The sequence below is a fragment of the Dermacentor albipictus genome, chromosome 5 (assembly GCF_038994185.2).
Source record: "Dermacentor albipictus isolate Rhodes 1998 colony chromosome 5, USDA_Dalb.pri_finalv2, whole genome shotgun sequence".
In the NCBI taxonomy this organism is placed as follows: domain Eukaryota; kingdom Metazoa; phylum Arthropoda; class Arachnida; order Ixodida; family Ixodidae; genus Dermacentor; species Dermacentor albipictus.
In genome coordinates, this window is record NC_091825.1 from 114,719,288 (window position 1) to 114,737,699 (window position 18,412).

General features: G+C 49.0%; 1 protein-coding gene across 4 annotated transcripts in view; it reads left to right on the top strand.

Annotated features, from left to right (window-relative positions):
• The window catches only part of Oatp30B (Organic anion transporting polypeptide 30B), a 341,602-nt gene that overhangs the window by 196,170 nt on the left and 127,020 nt on the right, over positions 1-18,412 (top strand). For all 4 annotated transcript variants that reach the window (XM_065454801.2, XM_065454804.2, XM_065454802.2 and 1 more), the window contains one exon: positions 15,139-15,183. The gene's annotated coding sequence lies outside the window, so the exon portion shown is untranslated. The remainder of the gene's footprint in view (positions 1-15,138; positions 15,184-18,412) is intronic.

Sequence of the window (18,412 nt, forward strand, 5' to 3'; positions counted from 1 at the left end):
GATCCTGTAGGCATATGTGACGTGGCAACGCCGATGTGCACCCCCCTCACAGCATTTCAACAGTATAGCTAACCGATAACTGTCCTCAGCCGCGTAGGTCAGCAGGCCTACCGCTAAGCTATCGCTCTTTGACAATCAACCTCTGGCGGTTTCTGTCCCTCCCCCCCTTTCCTTACCTTTGTCCTAATTAACAAAGTCCATTTTGTTTTATATTTGTCCTAATTAACAGTATGATTTGTCGCTATGGGACATTCACTGCGCGTTCAGATGTGGTTAACTTGCACGGCGCCCCTTGATGCGCGATCGGGGTCGCGGTTTATCTATAGTATATGAACGATTCTCTTCAGTCCTTTCTCAATATCCTGCCTTCTTCAGTCAAGTGTGATAACGGCGGTGCTGGAACCGCTGACGAAGGTCGCTAACCATCTAGTAATCGGGTCATTATTCGCTGGTTAAGATTATACTGTCCATTTTACTTTTGCCTGATGAAAGCCCCCCGTATATGACGCGAAGAAGAATTAGAAAAGAAAGAAATAGAGAAGTGGGGGGTTGGGAATCTGGCCAGCGATCGATCGTCCGCCGTACACGTTTAGTGTATGTTAGCCTCCCCTGATAACGGGCAGTGTGTTGCCGATAGGAAGGTACCGGGCGCTCCTCCGCGACCTGTTTCGCACGATTGCACGGCACACTTGCGGAAGTACGGACATTAAACGAGGTATAACGAATAGGTTACGTTAAAGGAAAAAAAAAAGATATAGAAAAGGTAAGCGTGATGAACGAATCAAGCACGCATCTTGTTATTGCTGTCGTTAGTCGGGATTCACATGCAAATGTGCCCTATGTCATTTTTCTTTTTTCAAAGTATGGAAACGGACTCATTAATAATTCCATGCGGTAACTCTGTCACATGAGGGATTACTTGAAGAGGCAGGCATTACTTGCACGACTATTTGCGCACTCTGAGGTTGGCTAATTACCGAAGCTGCAGTAATTACCCATCGTAAACGAGCGTCTTAACGTACTTCCTAGTGCTGTGCAGTGTCACCGCACAATTCTGCGTCACACAGTGAAGTCGCATTCTGTCAGAAAGTCGAGTGTCCTTTAAATACCGCAGCAGCGCCTTCATAGCCGATCGCGCTGATGTTCGCGTAGGCCAGTTTCCAAGGATCTAGTAACGCCTTTGCGGGCTGCGTGACAGTACCCACAGAAACAGTTTGTGTGTACGTGCGTGTGTGTGTAGTTTTTTTAGTTCTTACTTTATTTTATTTTTTAAAATCCTTCTCTCTCTCTCTCAACCATCGCATCCCCTTGCCCCTCCCCCAGTACAGGGTAGCCAACCGGAGACAATCTCTGGTTAACCTACCTGTTTTTCCCTTGCCTTTCTCTCTCTCTCTCTTAACGTACTTGTGTCAGTAGCAGATTTGAATCCTATAACGCTAATGAATCCACGTCCATTTAGCGGAATTCCACCAGTTTTTCAGAAACGCCGCGCTTCAAGATCGCCGACACCCGCTCCGCTGTAGCCGAGTGGCTACGTGGCGTTGCGCTGCCGAGCTTCGAGGTCGCGAGTGCGATCCCCGCTGCGGCGGCCGCAATTCGATGGGGCTCGTGTGCCGTGCATTGCTACATCAAAGAAGCCCAGGTGGTCAAAATTGATTCGTAGTTCCCAGCTATATACCGTGTGCTTCATAAGGGGACCGTCGGTTTTGGGACGTAGAATCACCGGGATATATTATTATTAGACACTTCTTTCTGCGAGAATATCTACACATGGAAACAAATCTTGTTCTAACTCTTTCTTTCTTTTTTGTCTGTGACATAGCATTCTCGACAGGAAGGTATCGGGCGAAGCGTTTTCAACGAAGGAAACGCAAGCAAGACAGTTGACGATTATCGCTGCGTGGCAGATATACACCCCGAATGGTGCAACTGTTTTAAGAGTGTAATCGTCACCCGCCTTGCTTGCGAAGTTTCCTCTATCGAAAACTCGGCGCTCGCTACTTTCCCGTCGAGAATGCCGCGTCAAGCTGATAAACGCGCATGCCGTTCGTGACTATAGGAAGTACCGGGCTCACAGCGTTAAAGAAAGGAAACGCGGGCAAGACAGATGACGACTATCGTTTCGGGGTCAAAATGCTACCCAAAGGGTATAAACGTCTTTTTTTCTTTTTTTTCTTTTTTAAGACCGTGAGAAAGAGAGAGAGAGTGAGAGAAAATGATAAATGAAAGGTAGGGAGGTTAACCAGGACTGAGCCCGGTTGGCTACCCTACACTGGGGATTTAAGAGCGTGAAGTCCTCGTAGCTCCAAGGGGGGCCCCTGTAAACCCCATCCGTCTTAAATAACACCCTCGGTGTCGTTAAAAGGAAGCACGGAGCATACACTCAAAAAAGGACGCGCGCGCGAACCTCTGCACCGCGCGCGCGTTTTTGGCGCGCGCTGACCCCTCCGCCGTGGTTGGTTCCTCGCGCGTCTCTTGTCGCGCAATCTGTCTGTCCGCAATCCGGTTTTGGCATCGGCCGCACGGCCCCACCGCCGCCTCCGATGATTTTGCATGGCGAGCTCTCATTAGGCGCCGGGCTCTCTCTCTCTCTCTTGTCTGCCGCCCTTGAAAGGAACATTTGCCGAGCCGCGGGAAGCGAGCCAGAGGGGAAAGGCTCTACTGCCCTTCAAATCTGCGCCCCCCAAACGGGTTTTTGTCAACTCGGATTACGGCAGTTGCCTGGCGATCGTTTCCGGCGGTGTAGTTTTCCCTTAAGGCAACACCCTCTATTCATAAGCGCGCGTGTGCTGTTTTCACTGTGCTCGAGATAATTCGCTCTTACCCTCACTGTTTGTCGAGAGGGATGGCTCGGATTGTCCTTGTTCTCTAATTGCGTGTTGGCTTATTTTTTTCCCCCAAGTCGCGTTTTTTTTTCTTCGTTGGTGAAGTCGGCCACGCTTTCCTTTACTGTCAATGCAAATCACGCCTCATAAGCGGCCTTGTATTCGGGATACAAAAACAAACTTCAGCTCTTTAAGCGAGGTTATTATAGATTATTCGCTCACGTCAACTATATGGTGACTGCCACTTCTGACTGATATATATATATATATATATATATATATATATATATATATATATATATATATATATATATATATATATATATATATATATATATATATATATATATGAGATGTGTGTGCGTGTGCTATCGCATCTGTATATACTTGCTCGTTTTGTTTGTTTTCGCGTTGCCTTTGTGCTATTACCGGAGATTGTCAGTTAGACCTATTGTAGGTGGCCGTCAGAAATGACCTCTATATACCTTCACAAATTAAATGCGCGTATCCCACTGCGTGTTAACGCCGTGGCGCGCTCGGGAATGTGCGCGCTATCCTTTTTGCCGATCGTTCCACGACGCGGCGCCTCTGGCCGCCCGAGCGCTTTGAAGAAGCCGCCGAAACGCGGCCTCCTCCTGGACCGAAATTTTTCGCCTCAAAGCGCGCGCCTCGTGATCCAGGGGCATCCGGGCACGGGCCCCCCTGCGGTTATGTTACAGATCCCTGCGGGGGGGGGGGGGGGGGGGGTGTTGGTAGGTTGGTGGCGGCCTTCCTGGCAAGAGCGAGTCTACTACACACGTGGAGTGAGTTTCAGGAGAACTCATCTCTATTCCGAGCACGCGAGGTCTGTATGGAACGCGGTAGAGCTATAGTGCAGGAGAGATTGTCGATCGCCGGGCAATCCGCTTATCTCCACAGTTCCTGCGCGCGCGCCTCGGTGTTTACGCTTGGCGTCCTTCCTCGACCACCGCCAGTGGTGGTCGGCGCTTTCGTGTTTGCCGCGGAGCGCTCGCTCGACTGTTTGTTCGAGTGTGTGCTCCGAGAAAGTATGGAGAGCCCTTGTCGAAACAAACGACGATGCCGCGCGGCCCCGGCCGCAGCTGGAACCCGGACGCAGACCCCCCCTCGTGTATGTTCGCAGTGGCGAAGGTCTTCGAGCCAGCTGCTGCCACCACTCGACTTGAGGCACCTTGTGCTTTCATATAGGTTTCGCCAGGTTTGGACTGGCCGCTATGCCGAGTCTGTAGCGAAGCAGGTATTAACAGTTGACCAGCTGAATGAAGATTGGGGTTAATATAGATGGACGAAGTGAAAGGGACGATAGGGAGAAGGAACATTGGTAGGAAGTTTTGTGGATCGATCTAGCAATTGATTGATTGATTGATTGATTGATTGATTGATTGATTTAAACTGCTGGTATATGTCGGAGTTATGAGGAACGGATAGCGTTACCGGAGGCCTCCTAATTCGTTTTAACCGCCTGTAGTGTCGTCTGCTCAAGCCCCGACCGACATGATTGGAAGCACGTGGCTCAAGTAATCGTAGCGGTCGGGGACCTTGGCGCGGCGCGCCTCTTATACTTGCTCGTGTAGCGGTGTGTATACACATTTCCCGGTGCCCCTCCGTGCCCGTCTGCTTACAAAGTAACAACGCGCCCGTCAGCGTTCAAACACAGCCGGCGCGCGTTGTCCGGGGCGCCGCGTAAATATATCTGCAAGCGCTAGATACGTCCGGCGTCGGGCCCGGCAATGGGGCCCCGCTGTTTCTCCGCGCTGGGGTCCTCGAGCGCGGTGCTTTTGGGATTTATAGGAGACCCCGGCCAGGGTGCCCGGCGGGGGCAATAATTTTTTTGCAGCCACTTCCAATAGCGGCCGGCCGCCTCCTCACCCATGCGCTCCCCATTCCCCAATCCACAATCGTCCCTCTCTCCACACGTAGCCTCCTCCCGCTAGCTGCCCTCCCCAGTTCCCCTTTCGCGCTTCCTTTCTACGCGCACATGCCGCTCGATCCTCGGGGATGGGCTGCATGGCTTTCGTGCACGATAGCGGGGGGCCCCGCGTGCTGAGGCCGTTATGTCGCGATACCCGGACGCAACGTGTGTGTGTTTGCACACGGCGTTGCCGGCGTGGCCTCTTCGCCACCGGGGCCGTTTTTCAATGTTCGTTGCGTGTCGCGCGCAATCCGTACGTACCGTGTTTACTCGAACCTAAGCGGCGGCTGCAGCTCCGTTTCTCAGCGGCTTGACAGAAGGTCATGCAATAGAGGAAGAAGAGACAAAAAAGGGTGGCCTCGAGAGAGCTTGCAGGCTTCACAAAAATACAAAAGAAGAACCAGGGACGTCACAAGTATTATTTGTGTATGTATACAGAGAAGGGGGATATAAAGGCTGAGGGGTTAACGAGAAGAGCTGTCGGATTGTGTTCTTTCTAATTTTTTTTTTTCAACTGGTAAGGGTAGAAAGGCGAGAGAGAAATCAAATCAGTGTCCCCGCACGCGTGTTTGAGAACCCGGAGGGACAATAGACGGTCGCAGTCTCGTCGGCGCTTTCATGTAAACACGCCCGTTCACTAAACCAGCTCGGGCTTATATCGGAATAAACACGGTGCGTTTTTTTTTTTTTTGTAGTGAACATTATATATACATAAAAGCGCGCGTTCCCGGTGGAACGGTGTTGACAGCCTCTGTGGAAATCGGTGTATGCTATGCCTGTACGTCGTATGCTTGTGACACGTAATAGTAGCATGTGTACGGCATTACTGCTGCTTTGCGGGTTCGTTTGTTCCCCCACGTTGAGTTTCGTAACGTTGACCGACAGCGACGCGGTGTGTTAGCGTCGATAAATTGCGTGTATGCCCGGTGTATCGCTATCGCGTTGGTGGTGGTAATGGAGATAAAGCTCTGACCCCTGTGCCGCAGCGGGCCGGTTATTCTGCAGCCGCTTCTAGCGCAGTTATTGCGAGCTAATGATTCCGCGACTTTATTATTGTTATTTCTTTTTGTGCAATTTCTTTGTCATCTTTTATTTTCTTTTTTTTTTGTCATTATTGCTGAGACACTATTGCGCGTGGTATGAGTTAATTTAAATGATCGTTGAGGCAAGCAGGTTATAACTAGCCGAATTGTAAATGCAGCGGCTCAATGCAGGTTGTGTTGTATGTTCCCGAAGTCTCGCGGGCATGTGAAACGTAATTGGCGGCACAATTCTGCATGTTTTTGAGAGACAAATATCAATGCCAAATTATATTTCATCTTGACCCAAGGTACAGGAAAGAAATGGGAAAGTTCTATTTGACTACTTAGGACCTTTTGTTGACGCAACATTGATAATGGTCACCGAAGCGTAAACCTGCGTAGTGGGGGGGGGGGGGGGGCAAAGTTGATAGAAAGTTCGTGGACATATGAAAATCTGTAGGCACCTTTGCGTCTGTAGTCGGATTGCAGCCCGATAGGCTGAACAACTTTCACGGTTACTGTGCTGCTTACAGGCCTGCTTGGTGTTGATTGATCGATTGGTCGATTGATTGATTAATTGATTGACATGTAGTTGCTGCTGCCGGTAACCACCACCACCGCTCTTCACATTTCCCATTTTTATCGTACAGTGCACCGTATTTTCCGGTCTATCAACAGCATGGAACGCACGTATATTGAATGCCTCAATTTCGTACTGCGCACTTATGTGCGCCGTTTACAAAGTTTGTTTTAGATCGATACACAACGCAAGTGTTTCGCATTTCGCCTTCTCACGCATGGCTGGCGGCTTCTCCGCAGCACCGTCGGTGAATACAGACTGTAAACACATAATTTTTAAGATTCAATATTGCTTCTTACAAGTGAGTTGAAATGGAATTTCAAGGACGCGGTCTCTCTCTCTCTCTCTCTCTCTCTCTCTCTCTCTCTCTCTCTCTCTCTCTCTCTCTCTCACTTTGTGAGATGCTGAGAAAATGGTAACGTAAGGTGGTCGAAACTCTACGCTTTCCGGCCGCGACAAATCTTGGCGCCAGGTCCCCAGTGGTCTTCGCATCGCGCCGGGTGTATTTCAATATCCTCGGCTCTCGCATCTAGGCAGTTCTCGCGATAGTTTGAGCCCTTCGGCGTTCTAACGTCGGTCTCTTCGTTGCGCGCCCAGCCACATGGGTGGTCAACCCCTTACATAGGCGAAGGTCCTGGGTGCATGGGCCTCGCCCTTCGTTAACTCGGCAAGCGCTCGAACCTTCCTAAAATCAACGGACAGGCGTCCCGTGTACCCTACTTTTCACGTGAACTCTCTCTCTCTCTCTTATATTCATTTCCCCTTCGCTATCTTAAATCCCATTTCTTCCGTACGAGGTAGCCAACCGGACGTTCGTCTGGTTAACTTCCCTGCATTTCTTTATTCTCTCTCTCTCGTTCTGACATCCCTCGTAAGACTCACGTTGAAGAATCGCACCAGTCTCTTTGTTACGGGCTCTAGTGAGCTAGCTCAGTACGTTAAACGTTTCCGGTATATATCTACATTTTTTAATTGCCAATTATACGTCGATTGCAGTAACTCCGCATATGTATACAGTGTGCAAACTCTACAGCGGAACATACGATACTGCCTCCGTCGCTGTGCGGTCTGTAGTCGATTCCCGAGTTCACGCGTGAGCTCGCGTCATCGTGGCGAGGCACCGATGAAATTAGAGACGCGTGTCCGTTTATTATTCCGCCTGCTTCGTGCGAATCTCGTCGGAGGCGGCGTTGCGCCATCGCTGCGGATCGTTTCCTCCTCTCCGTATCTTCGCCAGGCACCTCGCGATTCTTGCTATAAAGCGAGAGGCGAGTTACTAATGGTGTTTTCTAATGGTGGTTTTTTGGGGACCGAAACGAATGCAAATCGAATAGCGGCATCAGCAGCGAATGGAGTCGATCGTCGAATGGTTTTCGAATAACGAGCAGCCCATACGAGAATCGATATGAAACGACGCTCGTATCCCGGCATTCCTAAACTTAGCAAGTTTCTGCCATTACGTGCTGCGTTGCGAAGTGGTGTTTTCTAAAAGCGCAAATGGAGAAGCATTGGTAGCAAACAGGTACTTTCTTCGCATGCACAAACTGTCCATAGAGTGCGAATTATCGCTGTACATCCTGCAAAGTACGGCTACATAAGCGACGTAGCCTGCTCCGCGACGCGAGTTCGCGTGTTTCATGTCTACACTGATCCCGCTGCGGTGAAAGCTTACCGTACTTTTGGTCTGATTTTGTCTTTGATTGGGTGCAGTTGACGTTCCGAAATGTTCGAAAAGTATTCTCTCTTACAAATTGTGACAGTTAGATTCGAAGACCGAATCGAATAGGACATTATTTCATACCTTATTCGAACGTTTCGAATATTAGCTCTCCCTTAGTGTTTTCCATTGGTTGACCTGGAGCACAGTATAGGGTAGCAAACCGAGTGACCGTTTGGTGGACCTCCCGGCCTTTCCTGTCCGCCCCCCCCCCCCCTCTCTCTCTGGAGCCGCCGCCGAAATCCTGGAGCGAGTTGCTCTGATTCCACCAATAATCCGAGCGTGCCAGCGGAAAGCAAGAAGTGCTCCGTATAGTGGATCGTATACCGGAAATTATTGCGCACACCTCACATAAAGCCGACTTCCGCTCTGTGCGTTTCCGTGGCAGCCAAGTTCGCCGTCCCACAATGGGCGGAAGTGACGTATGCTTCTCGTCATATTTCCGCCCGAATCCGTAGCCTCGGCTGCGGAGCAAGTGAGAGCGACTCGGTGCAGAGCCAGTGTATCTGAAACAGCCAGTGGAATCCAAATTCCGCGCCGCGCGGAATTTGGATTATGTTCCCGATCGACCCGTGAAATTATGTTCCCGATCGACCCGTGAAAAATACCGTAATATATACCCGAGGTAAAAGAGATTCCTGCAAAAATCACTGGTGGATACTATGAGCGAGAAGAAGCTAGGGGAACCGAGGCGCCTGGTTTACGGAGGTCGCAAATACATAACGCCAACAGACAATAACAAGAGCGGACTATATCGCGCTTTAGGAGTCTCCGAGTATTCGGAAATATAAAGTTATAACGAATCGGATTCGGTCTTAGATTCGAATAGTCGCTATTCACAAGTGCAACATTTTTGCGGACAGTTTTCGAATATTTCAGGAGGAGGAGGAGACAAAGGAGAGGAAAGACAGGGAGGTTAGCCAATGTAAGTACCGGCTGGCTACCCTGTGCTGGGGTAAGGGGTAAAGGGAATAAAAGGAGAAAGAAGAGGAAAAAAAATGGAAACCAGAAAATTCACTCAGTAGCGCGAAACTACGCGCTACAACACTCAAAGGCGGTCGCATAATTCGCATGTTCTCAAAACTTCAGCAAAGCCGTTAAGGCCTTGAGTGCCGAAGCCCGTCTGGACCAATGTCCTAGAGCTTTTTCCTCTGTAAAGGGGCGATTGCCCAGTTTTTCGAGAGCGGTCACGAGCACTTTTCTTGGCACCGTATATTTCAGAATCGTCAACTGTGCTCAATGAAATATAAATTTGGAGAAAAAGTACGACAAATTGCACTCTGGGCGGTCATAGCAGACATAAAACGTGAGAAGTTACGTAGTGGAGCAGGCTACGTTGCCTATCGAGCCAGACTTGATCTGCTAAGCTGCAATAGTTATAGCACTCTCCGAAGAGTTTCTGGGTATGCTATAGCGAAGCACATGTTTCTCCCCAAGGCTCCACTTTTTATTTTAATAAGCAAGGCAGCGCAACTGCAATATAACGACATGTACTTGTACAAATTGATACTGGGATGTGAACACTGCCTTATAGTAACTGTGAGAACAGCTGTTAATTATTGGAAAACTATTAAAAAAGTGTTTAATTGATTTTATACGATTCGCTTGTGGCACTATCTGATTCCTATTTAATTCTGTGTAGAAATTACTGTTCGTTAAACCCTGCAGGCGCTAGCTATACTATGCGTTCTTCTTTTCTTTTTCCTTTCTTAGATGCAGCAAATTTTTAAGAATTGCCTGTGGCAGATAGCACAATTAATTCTAACACGTGAGATAAAATATTTAACTCGATGGGGTACCCATCACTTCAATGAGTAATCTAAATGCTTAATGGAGTAAATATTATTACTACACTAATTAAATGTTAATTGAGATTACATTACGCCACATAACTCATCTTACGAAGTGTAGCCGGTAAGTTCGCATGACATTCATTCATTCATTCATTCATTGATTCATTCATTCATTCATTCATTCATTCATTCATTCATTTGTATTACTATGAAAACGGTTTATTTCGGTGTTTGTCGCGTTGGCACCGATGATGCTTTTGAACAGCTGAGGCCTTTTTTGTTTCCTCGTTTTGTAACGCCGTCGGAGTCCTTGCGACCTCTCTCTCTCCTCGTTGCATATCGAGCGTGGGTGCTGTTAAGCCGCTGCCACCAGACGTTGCAGCAGCTGTTGCTGCGGCCGAGTACGAATGCGTCGGCGTCGAATGCGTGAACGGGCGTCTCGAAACGATGTTGGAGCCAGCGCGTTTCGCTGTAGCTCATTTGTGGAGCTATAAGCGGAGTCATCGTGACCAACAAACCAATGTCGCGTCCAAGGCTTCGCCGTTGTGGTACTCCGTGAAATTTAACAGCCAACCAAACTCACTACAGAGAACATGTTAAAGCGCTGGCACCCGGAGCGTGGCCGGTGAGATACACTGTTGCCAACCGTCTAAAACCGTGCGCCTACATTTTGGCGCGCGCATTCTTGGGCGAGTGATCCCCAGCCGGCTCTGCAACCAAGGCCGCGTCGGCGTTCCAAAAAAGTAAACGCCGCGATGTCAAGGTGACGGAGCCCTCGCTTATACGTGAGCTTCCCGTACGTGAGGTGGAGTCGTTGGTGCCTCGTAATTTCCAGCCGGTCGAGGTCACTGGAGCGGGTGCGCCAATCCTTGCCCTGCGATTGGCAGCTGCTCCACATCCCGTTACCGCACCCTCGATGCATGCCAGTCCGTCTCACCTTCGTTTGACGTATTGGGAAGTACACAGGTGCGCTTTCTGTCGCACGGAGTGGTGCCGTCTCTTCCAATTTGCGAAGCGGTCGTTACTGGCGTGTATTGAACTATTTAGGCGCCAACGAGTAAATTATAAGTGACCTAGCACATGCATTCCCACTCACGTCAATAGAGAGAGAGAGAGAGCGAGGTTACTCTTTATTCCAAATGAAAGTAGGTTTTTCGGCGCCCTCAGTCCAAGGGCATCGCTTGCGCTCTGCTTGAGAGCTAGTTCAACGAAGTCCGCAACGAACCTTTGACTGTGAAGTGTGATTGCGGTGGAATGTCATTCGGCTGACAGGACGAATGGGGTCGAATATGGTTTTAAGTAAGGGAGTATAGTGGTGAATGGCACTGCGGCAGAATGTGCGGTGTGTTGAGATAGTCACCTCAGGGGCCACGGGAGAGGTGGGTATTCGTGCTTGCGTACTGCGGTGAATAGAGTGGTTTGTCTGATCTTGTCGTATGAATGCGCCCGTTGTCCTTTAAGGTGCCCGGGATGTGCCCGGGATATACCGCGCTCTCGTCCCTGCACGGTTGCGATTGTGGTGTTGGGGAACGAACGAGCCAATCAGATCGCCGGCGATATCGTATGCGAGGCTCCCAACATTCACTTATCGAATCTACTATAGCTTCCTTCGTCCGAGAGTCTCTTCCTCATCTGCCCCCTTCCCCACATCCCTCCAACATCGTGCCGACTGCTGACCTCCGTTCAGGTGTCAGCACATGTAGCTAAGACGGTTACAGCGTGGCTAGCGTCAACTTGCTTACTTTAACCTTATTCATACTCAACGATATAATACCACTGCTAAAAAGGCATATTAAGGGTATCTGGATTTGTGTACGCTTCCGGGGGTGCACACAAATAAAAAAAAAGTGATAATAACAGCACATTGCATACCTGTCCCAGTTGAAAAACACAACAGGAAATTTTAAGAGTCTGTCGTATTTTGGGACGTTGTTTCTGTAGTTCTGTTGCCTGTAGTTCTGTTGCCTGTAGTTCTGTTGCCTGTAGTTCTGTTGCCTGTAGTTCTGTTGCCTGTAGTTCTGTTGCCTGTAGTTCTGTTGTCTGTAGTTCTGTTGCCTGTAGTTCTGTTGTCTGTAGTGTGACGTCCTGTAGTAGAAAGTTGTGTAGTTCTTGATCAATATTTAATTAAAAATTGACAGAGACGTCCGTAAGGTTATGTAAATTTGTTAGTACAAAAAAGAAAAACATAAAAGTAAAAAAAAATTTAAAAAAAACGTCCTCGCCTAGGATTCGAACATGCGACCTCACGATTCCGAGCCCGGCATCTTACCACTGCACCACCCCTGACTTTTTTTTTTTTCATGGTATTTATTACAGTAGCAACAACCCGATATTCACCAGTTGTGCATAGTCAGAGAATGGAGAGCACACTGACAGTCACTCAGAGAACCGGCGTCGTTCATACTGTGGGTAGAAATGTGGTTTCACTTTAGAAGGGTGGTAAGGTTAGGCACCTCACCAAAATGGGGTACCAGTCTGGCTGGGTATCAAGTTCATCATAAACCTGCTTTAGGTGTAGGGTCATTTGGATGAAATTCACCCTTGTAGGTACAACCGTTTCGGCGTTTCTGTCCATCATTCGCGTTTTCCACAAACTGTGCATTCCGATGAGAAAAAACATATCAAAAGGTGCACTATTATCAGCGGTCGGCAGCAGGTATCGCACAGTATGAGCGTTGATGTCAAAGTCTTTTTTCAAAGTCCGTTGGAGGACATCCCAAAATAGTATGGCGTCGGTGCAGCTAATAAAACAGTGTTCAATCGTCTCTGGCACGTCACAAAGGCGACAGTTAACAGAAGAGACAAAGATACCCTTTTTCTGTAGCCATGTTTTAACCGGTATGGTTTCACTATGAACTTTATAAAAGAATGTTTTGCAGCAAGGGGATATATACATTTTACAAACTCGCTTTAGAACATCGTGACCTGGCCATTGAATGTATAGTGATCGGTAAAATGGAGGCGGAAAAAGCATGGACAATAGATCTTTGTATAACGTTTTACGCGACACAGAGTACAAGTATCAAAGTATCAAAATCGATGTTCTAGCACTGCAAGATGTACCTGTCGATGGTACGAACACTCTTGCTCTTCTAGAGATGCGGCACTTGACGCGGTGGAGTGATAGCACATCTTGGCTCTCAAAATGCAAATGTAAACATGAGCACATCGGCTCGTCGTACTGTTCACATGGCCAAAACGTACACTCGAAAAGCATGTCAGGGGTGGTGCAAAACCGAACTGTCAGGAAACGAATCGCGAAGTTTACTTGGCGGTTCGTTTCCTGACAGTTCGGTTTTGCACCACCCCTGACATGCTTTTCGAGTGTACGTTTTGGCCATGTGAACAGTACGACGAGCCGATGTGCTCATGTTTACATTTGCATTTTGAGAGCCAAGATGTGCTATCACTCCACCGCGTCAAGTGCCGCATCTCTAGAAGAGCAAGAGTGTTCGTACCATCGACAGGTACATCTTGCAGTGCTAGAACATCGATTTTGATGTACGATATCCTTATTAAATAAGAAATTCAGAAATAGACAACGTTGACTTTTAGGGTTATTACTGTTAGTTTCGACAGTTGTCTCTCGTTCTTTACACTTTTGAGCGCGCATATAATTCGTGTGTTCAATGCAAAATAGCTACATGAACATTCGTGGATGAGAGTTCTTTCTGACAGCATACTGGCTTCTCACGGCAGCACTGTACCAGATTAATGAGACCCGAGCGAGACAGCTTTTCACGCAACTTTGTGGAACAACCCAAATCTTCTTTTCCGCTTCGCATAAGCTTGTGAAATATTCCTGGGAAATTACCTAATGTGTCAGTTTAACAGCACATGTAAGTCCACAGGCCTGTGTGCCACATCTTACCAAAAAAAAAACGGATACGCAGCCATTCCCGCGGATGGTATGATTTTGATCAGCGGCCGATTTTGAGGAGGCCGGTAGGTGAGGTACCGGTAGGGCGTTGCTGGTGCCGCGTCGTCACGGTACAATTATAACTATTCGCCACGTCGACTTTATTACCGGTGTCGGTGCCATCAGCATTGCCGGCTTCAGAGAAGCGCGATTGAATACCGCGCAAGAGAAAAGTACAGTGTACACCACCGATGCGAAACTAACATACAATTTTAAAGGGCCGCGACGGAAAGCGCTTCTGCTGCGACTTCGGAACTCTTGGCCGTCGTGACCGAATGTTTCTGCTGCGACGTCAGAATTGGTGTCGTAACGTCGGAGTCGCTGTCAGGATATAAAGCTGTTGTTCCGACTTCAGAACTCTTGTTGTCGCGACAGAATGCTTCTGTTGCGAAATCAGAATTTCTGTCGTAATGTCAGAAATGTCTCCCAATTGAGAAATGTCAACAACTTCTGTCGTACAACAGAATTTCTGTAGTTGTGACAGGAATTCCTTTTGTCTTTTTCAACCGGGCACTACAGAAGCTTGTCGCATCACACAATTTCAGTGCACTTCTGTTGTCATCATTGGGTACATGTTGCGGCGATAGGTTTTCGTTGTGGAACAGTTCTCTGTAGTACAACAGAAGTTTGTCCATTACTTCAGGAACACTTCTGTTATGACAACTGGGGGCCTGTTGCAATGATAGGCTTCTGTCGTACAACAACATTTTTCTGTAGTACAACAGAAGTTGGTCGCATTACTTCAGGAACACTTCTGTTGTGACAATTGGGGGCCTGTTGCCACAATAGGTTTCTGTAGTATTTCAACAGCTCTCTGTAGCACTACAGAAGTTTTTCGGGTTACTTCAGGAACATTTCTGTTGGGACAACAGGGTGCCTGTAGTGATGACAATTTTTTCTGTAGTACTACAAAAATCTGTTGTAGAGCTTCAGCTTTCTGTTGTAACAACAGACATACGACAGACTGTACTTCTGTAGTAGCAACAACAAATGTCTGTTGTACATCAGAAAAGTCTGTCGCTCCATCAGGAATCTGTAGTTACTACAGAAAAATCCTGTTGTACAACAGAAATTTCTGTAGTACTACAAAAATCTGTTGTAGAGCTTCAGCTTTCTGTTGTAACAACAGACATACGACAGACTCTACTTCTGTAGTAGCAACAACAAATGTCTGTTGTACATCAGAAAAGTCTGTCGCTCCATCAGGAATGTGTAGTTACTACAGAAAAATCCTGTTGTACAACAGAAATTTCTGTAGTACTGAACACAACCTCTGTTGTCATTTTCAACTGGGGTTCTTCATGATAACTTGCTCCGACCCGTCGACTTACCTGCCTCTTCTTTTCTCGCAGGAACCGCGACGTCAGTAAGAGCGACCCGGACACTCCGGAAGTGAGGTAAGCAGCACCACGTCCGACGCACTTCCTGCAACGCGCGCGACCCGCATCGCCTGTGTCCGGCCGGCACATGTGTATAACAATGTGTAGAGCCCTTCCCCCTGCCTTCGTTTTGCCTCACACACACAGGCACGCGAAGAGACGCACTGCAGCGGTTTATCCTCTCGCTCCGTTGCACAGCGATTGTCGTCCCTCAACAGTGCGTTGCCCCTTTTGTCGTCACATGTCCGGTTAGTGTTATTGCGGCGTCAAGACGAGGAGGAGGGGGGGAGGGGGGGGGAGGGGGGCTGCGGCAGTTTCCTGGTTTCCGCGTGGCCGCGTGCAGAGATGTCGCTGCCTGGTGTGCGCATGCACTCTAAGAGAAGGTTAACCCTTTTAGGAGTATACGACTCAAAGGAGAACCCTTTGAGTCGTATCATGCCACGCAACAATAAACGCCATCTGTCTTGTCCGCATTTCCTTTCTTTAACGCTGCGAGCCCGGTACTTCCCAGTAAGGAACGGCATGCGCGTTATCAGCATGACATAGCACTGCCGACAGGATTGTAGCGGGCGCGGCGTATTCAAAGAAGGAAACGCAAGCAAGACAGATGACGATTATCGTTGTGGGGCAGATATGCACCCCAACGGGTGTAAACTTTTTTTTAGAGTGCGTGTATTTAGGCCTTATTCTTTCGCGTACCCCCTTCTATCGGCACCAGAGAGGTTCAAGATATTGGATTGGATTGGAGAAACTTTATTTATGCCTGCAGTTGGGCGGTCGCGCGCCCCGACGAGGGCAAAGATTTCCTGAGTGGCAGCCGGCGGCGGCGTCTTTCAGTTAAGTGGTGCGTTGTCGGTCGCTTTGGGCAAACGGCCTTAAATTTCGGTGCACTGGTGTTCCGCGTTTCACACTTACCCCCGCCTCCGTGTAATCTATAATGAGCGCTGACGAAGTCGCACTTATTTTAAGTATAAATGAAAAGAATTACAGCAGCTCTGAAGCGTGCATATTATACTATACTCCGTCGGAAGTACGTGGTCCAGTTGTGTGACTCACCAACACCATTATACCATTAAACGCGTTGTACAACGTTTGTATTCCCCCCCCCCCCCCCCCCTCCCGGTCCTGCAGCATCTCCGGATTTTCCCGCGCAGCTGTTGCAGCTTCGTATACAGTTCCTTCGTGTTCTATGCAAGTGCGTTTCGATTGAGCAAACGGACTCGCTGTCTTTACGGGATGCACGTATAGCTGTGTTCGGAGCTCACCATTATAATTTTTTTTCTCTTATCTTCTGTCTTTTTATTTCACGTGCGTTCGTAAGCGGATTGCCTAACTGATTTGCCATGTCGCAGCGCTCTTGATAATTGTAGTCCCTCCCTCTCGTCTTTCTCTCGACTGCCAGTGGCTTGCCGGCTGATTGCGGAATCGTGCTTCATGCTTTGCCCTAATCGTTCAGCACGAACGGAGAAAGCGAGCGTCGAAATAATACTCGCAAAGAAAGAAAGAAAGAAAGAAAGCTTACGAAAGTACACGGCGGCGGTCTGCCTTCGGCCGGGCGTCCATCGACCTTATTTCCTCTACTTCATGCGGGAATTCCCCGCTCGCCAGCCACGCACGGACATATGGAGTTTCGCCTTGGCTGCACTTTCCTTTCGTGCAGTCTCTTTCTTTAGTGCAGCAGTGGTATATCCTCGTGCCCATGGCAGCATGCTGTTCTTTTATGCGAAGCATATTACGAGAGCTCAACCCAGCTCCTCAGGCGCGGCGGTGTAGCCATGAAATCACGTGACACCGTGACGTCACGACAGAGGAGAAGTGGCTTTGGCTCAACTCTTGCAAGACGGGCTGGGTGGGAATCGAACCAGGGTCTCCGGAGTGTGGGACGGAGACGCTACCACTGAGCCACGAGTACGATGCTTCAAAGCGGTACAAAAGCGCCTCTAGTGAATGCGGTGTTGCCTTAGAAACGAGCTGTTTCTAAGGCGTGCGTCTCTTGCTCAGGCGCACATTTCGTTGCCGCGCCGAACGCTGCTTTGCTCGACGCTCACCGCGTCCAATGCGGGGCGCGTAGTCGCTGCCCTGTAGCCCATTGTCTTACACCCCTTGGCGGGTCGACGGGAACGCTGTCGCGTTCCACTCTTGAAGGCGAAGCAGAGTAACGCATGAGTTGTTTCTTCGTCTAGCCGAACCAAATATAGCCAAGCAACAGCAGTTCACCAGGCTAAACAGTGGTTCAACAACTAAAATAAAGGCTAGTATGCTTCGCATCCTGGGCTTAACCTTACCTAAGCCACAGCCATTTTTTTTCTTTTGAAAAAGAAAAAAAGATGGCAAGAGGGGCTAGACAGAGCTTGCTTTTGCCAACGTCTGTTCTATTGTCCGTCTGGTTATTTCTACTTCTGCCGCCCTGGTTGCAGCACTCAGCCGTGCTTTGAACTGCTAGAATGCATTTGTAGCGACATTGCAACTTCATTTGCGGCCTGTGTAGCCGCCTTATAGGACGTTGCTCTTACTTGTGTTGTGCCATTACCACAAGCCCGGATTCCGAATCTGCAAGATGCAGAATCTATCCTGCGAGCGCCCTAATTCTCCCTTCACAAGTCAAGATGCTGAGCCGTCAGGCAGCGGGTCCTGCGGGAGAAGCGGAGAAGCCTCGGCAAGCCGCAAGTTTGGACGTGTCAGCGTGTGCCAGACAGCCCGGCGCCGCGCCTGCCTTTGCCTGGAGGTCACCGCGCGCGCGAACTTTGAACCGGGTGGCCAGCGCGGTCGCTGGTTGGACCCCTCGGACGCCCGTCGTGTGCTGACTTTGTATTGGGCCGTTTGAGTAACAATGGTTCCTCGGGGATTATAAAAGCAGCAACGCGCTGCCTGAAAAACAGGATCCGCCGACCCCACCGGGAGAGAGTGTCGCTCCCGACTGGGGTGAGATGTGTCACGCGTTTTCGCCGGACGTCGTCGTGCGAGAACAGTCGCGTTTGTTGTGAGCACTCGGCCCCAGTGCCGACCCCGTTCATGTCCTGTATGATAACCTGTATATAATGTATAAAGTCCCTTTTGTTATTCTCATCGACGCCAGGCTCGGAGTCTTCGCTACCAACGCTCTGTCACGAAACGGGTGACGAGCGCTACGAGACCACAAAGCCGTAATCGTGGTGCAGCGGTACAAGTTCGTAACACTGGCGGCACCGGTTGGATGTCGTAACACTGGTGGCACCGGTTGGAAGTTCGTAACACTTGCCGGCAGCGG